Source organism: Solanum pennellii, chromosome 1 (genome assembly GCF_001406875.1).
Source record: "Solanum pennellii chromosome 1, SPENNV200".
Classification (NCBI taxonomy): domain Eukaryota; kingdom Viridiplantae; phylum Streptophyta; class Magnoliopsida; order Solanales; family Solanaceae; genus Solanum; species Solanum pennellii.
This window is the reverse complement of record NC_028637.1, coordinates 97,298,598-97,306,752: the sequence shown is the minus strand read 5'-3', so window position 1 is coordinate 97,306,752 and position 8,155 is coordinate 97,298,598.

Below are 8,155 nucleotides of genomic sequence, written 5' to 3'. Positions count from 1 at the left end.
GTATTGTATTGTTCCATGATGAACATGAACAGTCACTATTCGATACGTTGCTTCTCAAACAGTCTATTCGAAATGGAATATAAATGGATTTGGGATAGAATAGAGAAGAAACAAGTAGTGCTATATATATTTAATTTATTTAATTTTCCCCTTATTTATAATTCGTATTAAAGTTTCGACAAAACTCGAATCGTACACTACTTAGCTTATTTAAGAATTTTCAACATGATTTTCTCCATATTCAAAATTCAAACTCAAAACCTTTAATTAAGGATGAAATAGTCATTGTTACACTAAAATCCAGGTTGATAAGTTGTGCCATATATACATATTGGTTTATTCGGAGAAAATAAACTTGTGAAGAAACAAAGTATAACGTGTATAGTATGACCAGCTTCTAGATTTATTCGTGTTTAATATTTTGCGTAATTAGTGCAAAAATGTCATATTTAATATTTTTGAGGAAAAAAAAATGTATGATGGATAACATAACACGCACCACCCGTTTGGATTTACTAGCTCATATAATTCATCCAAATTTGCCAGTTAGTGCAAATGTTTGTCAACGTTGAAAGCTTAATATATACTAGTGAGAATTTCACACGAAAGACAAATTAACCTGTCATTTCCGTATAATATTCTAGTTACCATATTTTATAAATGTGCTATTCATTATTTTAGGAATACAAAATAGAGTATCTAAAGTACAAATGCAGTTATATAATAATTAAAGTGATGATGGAAATGAGAATTAGTGCACAAGTCATATTCGTAAGAAGAAATTTTAAATATTTTGAATTGATATTATTTAATAAGNGTATCTAAAGTACAAATGCAGTTATATAATAATTAAAGTGATGATGGAAATGAGAATTAGTGCACAAGTCATATTCGTAAGAAGAAATTTTAAATATTTTGAATTGATATTATTTAATAAGAATATTTCATTTCACGTTTTTGATATCTTCAATGTTTAATTATTATTGATCGCTTTGTTTTGTATTCAACTTTTGTTATCTTGTTTTTTTATAATTATGCTTCGCATTCTTTTTTCCTTCTGAGTCAAAGAATCTTTATATTCTTTTACTTTTTTTTTCGGGCAGAGTCTATTAGAATGATATTTGTATATATCTCGTCATAATTAGTCTTTATTTATAAAATTGCACTAAATTTATAGTTCTTGTTGTTATTAATTACTATTTACGATTAATTTTATTTTTCATCAATTTTTTTTTCTCTGAAGTTGATTTTTCATCATCGTTCGAGAGGAAAACTATAAAAGTATAAAGTCCGACTTAAAAAGAATGCTTTTCATTTTATTGATTAATGATATCCCATACAATTCTTCATTTAATTTTTTCAAATTTATGAAACAAATTAATTTACAGAAAAGAGTAAAAAGCATCCGTATCCTTCGTATTTTTTTATTATTATTTTTCCTGCCTAAATAAATATAATGGTATTTTCGTTTTATCATAAAATAAATGTTTTTAGGGTGTGTCATACACTCTTAAACAAGTAGTTGATAACATTAATCAATGGATAATTTTTTGATATTATACTCTTTTTTTTTTTTTTGTAATCAGAAATAATCCCTTTTCTGAAATCAGAAATAATCAAAAATATCATTAAATGATTTTATTTTTTGTGATTATCTGTTCAACTTTGAATAAGACTATTCATTTTAGATCATAAAAATGGTCAAAAAATTATTTATTTTTGAACCAAACAAAAACATGAGTTCAAATCTTAAATCTAATTAACTTTTGGGCTGCTATTAGGTATTAAATATTTAGATTCAACTATTACATTATGAATTATGTACAGAAAAAATACATAATCATTTTATAATTTAATCATTAAATTTATCGAAATAAAGATTAAATAGACGTTTGACCATATAATTTGCTAGTTTAATTTGTTTTATACCAACTTAGCTCATGCTAATGAAATTGTACAAAACTTCAAATGCAACGTCAAATTTTGATTTCAAATACCAAATTTTCAAACCAAAAAATAAAAATAAAAAATATTGAAAGCTCAAAATTTTTAAGTATAACATGATCAATAAGTTTATATCATGTCTCTAAAAAAGTTCCTACAAGGATTCCTTTTTGAATAATTTCCTCCCCGGTTTTTTCTTTTCCTACTCCAAATTTATTTATTTTATTTTAAAAATAATTTTGAAAAGTAGTTAATACATGCCAAATAAAACAAAACATTAGAATTATATATTGACATTATACCAAAAAGAGTAGGATATATTAGATATTAGATGTTACTGGTGTCGAAAGATACAAACAAAATTCTTTTTCACTTCATATTTTTTCATACTTACCGTAAAATATGTATAGCAGTAAAATATGGTGACATTATTCATTATTCCTTTTTTAAAGATTAAAGATTTTTTCTAGGTCCATTTTTCTAACTACTTTCTTGTCTTAGGTACCAAAAAAAAAGAGAAAAGGTTTTCATTAATTAGGAAGGTTTATTATTATTATTATTATTATTATTTTATATTGAATTGCTTTTTTTATTAAATTTGTTATTAAAAGCTAGTAAAAAAGTGTCTCACGCTTGAGCTTAAAGGCAAATTGGTCGATTATCTTTTTGTGTCCGGGATTCCGGGTGGTATATGTGAGGCTTAATCCAAATTTGATTATTATAATATAATTTAAAACCATTTTAATTAATTGGAAAAGTATTCAAATAAATCTTTACATGGATATATTCAAATACACATATTTGACTTTAATTTGTGAAGTTATACTACATTGAAAAATCTCATGTTTGTGTGTTTCAGAATTTTAGTGAACAATCAGTTAACATGATTTATACTATAATCAAATTGAAATTGCTTTTAAAATAGTAGTTTATCACGACATAATTCTCTATTATTCAATAAATTATGTAAATATTGTTCACTACCGTTTAAATAAAATAAAATGATTTTACAAAAATCTTTTGTATATTATTTTTGAAATTTTTCTGTACACAGTAAATTTATTACGATACAGTTTTATTTTGTAGACATTAAAATTTTGTGAGGCTCTACAAGATGCGTTGGAACTCTACAAATTCTGTTCAACTCAAATAAGGATTCTTGAAGGCTACTCAACCGTAAACCCTAGTTTATGCCCATAGAAAGGGTACTAAATTCCTTTAAAAGCATCTCGGAAATTTCATAAAGAGATTAACATCTCAAATACTCCAGAAATTGATGGTTTATTCATAAAGAGATGTCAAAATCTAAATCATCCTAGTTCGAGAAATACGCCACTAACGGCCCTCGAATCATGGATAAATTCTAGGATAGTAAAATCAAGGAATCAACATAATTATATCCGCTATCTTAATCAATAAAATTATATTTCTTCATATTTTATTTATATTATTTATTTATTTTCTATATATTTAAAATTTATTGCAAACATATATCATTCCAAAAAATACGTTAATATAATTGGGTGAAAATAAATATAAACATGTCCAGCTTAACACCAAAGTTTTTCTCAACAAAATAATGCATTCAAGACATTTATTTTGATTTTTGTGATAGATATTAAGCAGCTAAAAGATAAATATTCTTTAGTTGTATATTTTTTTATTTTTTTTTGCCTGTGTGTGAGAATTATTTATAGTTTGGATATCTAAACTCAAAAGTCATGATTATTGTTGTAAAACCAAAAACCAATAAAATCATGTGACAAATTATTGGATTTTTCTCTCTCCTATAAAGTATTTCTATATGTAGTGGTAAATAAAACCTAAATAATTTTATTCTATTTAAAAATTTAAGATAATATAAAATGAATAAATTAATCAAGTCATTTATGTATTAATTTGAAACTTATCCAACTAGCAAATGACAGTCTGATAGAGTTAGCCAATGAGAAAGAACAAAAAGCTAAATGATGGGAGTGCGGGATTTCTGTCCTACTGAATACACAACCACCAAGAAATTGCTATCCTTTCTCTTGGCTTTATACACTTAAAAACAAATTTTGCCCCTTCATTATTGTTGGAGCCAGTGTTATATTACTTCTACTTTGTTCTCTAAAAAGGACAAATTATTACTTAACATAATTTTCTGTCTCATAGTATAGGTATACCTTATTTATAGGAAAAACTATATAAATGTGTTTTATAAAAGGGATCCCTTTATAAAATATAATTCTATGTTATATCTTACTAAAGTAATTTAAGAAAAAATTAGTTTCTCAAAAAAAAAAAAGAAGCTTATATCCTTATTTATTAAGGCTGATAATTTTCGCTTAATCGGTACTAAAGAAGTATCATATATTGTATTGATATTATTAAAATTGATAATTTCGATTATATATATATATATATAGCATTTGTACCATTGATATTTCTTTTCAGAAATTGTTCATTAGTCAATGATACTATTAAGAGTATATGTATGTTGTTATGGTATCATTAAAGTTTTTTGTTCAAAAATTATTGTATATGTATATTGTTGTGATATCATTAAGATTTATAGTATCATTGACTAATGAGTGATTTTTGAACAAAAAACCTTAGTGATAGAAATACAATATGTATATATTGATTTAGTACCAATAAAGTGAAATTATTAGCCTTGATGATACCAATACAATATATGATACTGATTTTCTATCAGTTAAACAAAATTAGGGTATGAAAACTTACTAAGTGATCACTTTCAAATTCAAAGAAATCCTGAAATTAACAAAAATGGGCAATCCTGAGCCAAATCCTGTTTTCTGAAAACAAATAAAGGTTAAAAAAAAGGATAGGTGCAGAGACTCGATGAAAGTTATTCTAACAAATGCAGTTAAATGCGTTCGTAGAGGACTCTTTACATTTAACTTCAGAAAAAAATGAAGAATAAATGTATATACATACGTATTGAATACTATATGAAGTGTTCGTCTAAATGGTCGACCTTGCCGTCAAGTTGGGTCACTCAATCTATCATGTCCGAGTTATACCATTCGGGTTTAGGGCGGAGTTTCAAGACAATAAATAAGTGGTGCTTCTTTCCTGTATTCCAACTCAATAGCTTTTCCCGGATAAGCGAGTGAATTTTAAGCCAAGGAAACTTCCTATTGGGAATAGCTTCCTTTCAAGTTGTGTTGTTACATACCAGATTGTTCTAACAGGGCAGGGGAAACGAAGAGACTAATATCTTTTGTTTTGGCCGGTAGCTAAAACAAAGTCCTCGCTTCTGTGGCGTAGCCACACTTGTGTCAGGGTGTCCAATTAGACACCCTTCGTCAGATTATACGGTATATACAAGAAAAATGATAAGTTAAGTGGTTAAATAATATATTTTTGATACCCTTGACACAACAATATGATGTAATATAGTGGTTCAAGACGCCTTGAAAGAGTAAAGATACACAAATTTAAAGTGTTTTTGTGTTCGAAATTCACTTGTAGCAATTTTCTTTTCTCACTTTTTAAGAAGAGAAAATTCACTTTAGCTGTCGGACACCCTTTGTCAAAATCTTGGCTCCGCCACTGCCTCGCTTTCTATTGAACAAGGGAAGGGCAACATAACATTAGCTTCAATTGGACAAGCTCAACCTTGAAAAAAAAGGTAGTAGGCCGATGTTGAACGCTTCAACTTAGCCACTGAAGAAGGCGAAGGATGGGCGAGAGTAAGTGAAACAGATTCGAGATTGTATCGAAGCAATAGTATCTGGAAACGTATAGATAGAAGTAAGAAGTGCACCTAGACTATAGAGCTCATCACCTACTAAAAAGAGAAGAGGCCGGGAAGGATCGATACACTTCGTTGTCCATCCCATGGACAACTCCTTCTTCTTAGGGCTGTCGGGGAGTCCGAGTCGGCTCCAACCAAAAGTAAGAAACAGAGCGAAGTAATATTTGGGGTGAGTACATAGTGTAATTATTTAGTTGATATGAATGTAAATGGGATTTATGTTTGTAATTAGTTTGATTTTATAAGGTAAATTTGCTTAATTTCTCTTATTTGATATCTCATTAACGTCAGGATGTAATGAACTGATTTAAATCTTTTATTTTTATGAGAAATTTTAAATTTATATCTTTCAAATGATTTTTTTTGTAACAATGGGCACTTTATTCCTCAAGAGATTTATAGGATGGAAATATAAATTAACTGGACTAGTGAATTTAAAATACAAAGTGTTTTAATAAAAAAACAACTTATTCATGTATTTATGAAGAAAATCTTAGTTACTTGATTATATTCAACTTCTATTGCGAAGCTATTATTTCTCATCCATTTCTTTCCACAAGCTCTCCAAGCTAAAAGTGAATCGGTACAAGTGTGAGTTATAAGATATCAATACTTTGGATTTGAACTTCTTTCTTTTTGTTAGAATCATACTTGTTGGCAGACAGCTAGAGATGAAGTTAAGTGGGGGGTTACGAATTCGGATAAATTCTAACTTTTTTTTGTTTGTAGATTTTATATTTATATTGATTTTTTTTAAATTATATGTGTGTGAACCTACTAATAAAATTTAATGACTTAGTGGTAAGACATAGATTGTAATTATTGTTTTCCACTCTAGTGTGGTGGATTCACCTATTGAGTCTCAAGAGTTGGGTTTTTTCCGATTTGTAACCCAGTCTATTTCATAAAAGAAAATTTGGCACCATATGACACGTTATATAGTACTCCAAAAATCAAGTTGTTATTTGCTCCTATTTGTACCAATCGTAACTCATCATGTTCAATTTATTATCTTTAGATTGCATAGACCTTTTCAAATCTGCCTAGCTAGAGGTTTGAGCATTTCTGGATTAATATCATATATACATTTTGTCAATTACTAATATAAATTCATATACACATTTTATGAATTAATATATATACATATATTCATTTTGTCAATTACTAATATACATTCATATACCCATCTTCCGAATTTTAACATATATACATTTGAATATATGTTGTGAAGAACTAGAAAATCTTTTTGAAATAAATATGTTTTGAAGAATGGATGCCAAAAAGAATCTTCAGTACGGATACAAATGATAAGAACACATACAATGTAGCATGTAAAGTATTAGTATTTCATTTATTTGCACTTAACGAAAGATTGAATTTGACCGATTCAAACTTGAAGTCATTAAGTTCATCTCTTTGCATTAAAATTTGAACACTTTTTTGGTCCAACTAAGTCTCAATTTTTTGTTGAATTGACTTATTTTAAGTGGTTCCAAGATAACTTTTCAATACCAGGAGCGGCTTAAGCATATTAATAGTTTAAAGTAAAAATTAAATGGGCCTTAAATTTGAATTGTTAATAATTTTATATAATTGATTTCTTCTGGTTTTCAATTGATAATACAACTATTTTTATTTTAAATTATTTTTCATGCGATATAGTACTCCAGATATGTCAAATTTCTTCTAATAATTTCTTTATTTTTCATAAAAACTTAACTTTTTCTACAAATAATATTCTATATTTGTTAAAAAATAATAACTTATAACCTATTATTATTAAAAATGAGGCCCCTTAAATTTGGGGGCCTAAGACGCATATCTTTTTTTTACACTGTCGAGCCACCCCTGTTCAATACTTTTGTAGCGCTTGAATAAAAGAAAAAAGAAGAAGCTTCTAAACACTTGTCTTAAAATCAAAAGATAAAAATAAGTTAAAAATTACAAGTTATAATTTCTAACTCGTAACTTATATCGTTGTGCCTAAAATTTTAGTTTTATCCTCATACCCTTATTATACTCACCCATAATCCGAAAAAAGAAAAAAACCACAAAGGAAAAAAAAGACGTAATATTCCATTGACAATTTTGAATATTGGTATGTAATAAGTTTTTTTCATTATTTATATAAAAATTTTATGACATGCCTTACGTACATAAATAACGATATAATAACCTTTCACTTTGTAAATACAATTTTTATAATGAGCAAAATAAATTATTTGGAGTGTGTCTATTGAAATAGCAACCAATTTTCATGTAAGTACCAGACACAACAACCTTCCAAAATAAGCTAGCGTTACACCTTACACGTTAGATAACATCACAACTGTTCTTTGGTACTTTTTAGCCATAAATAAATAAATAATTAGTAATCCAATAATAAGCAGCCACGTGGAATACCTCATGAGATCAGATCATTACCGTACATAAATTCCTTGT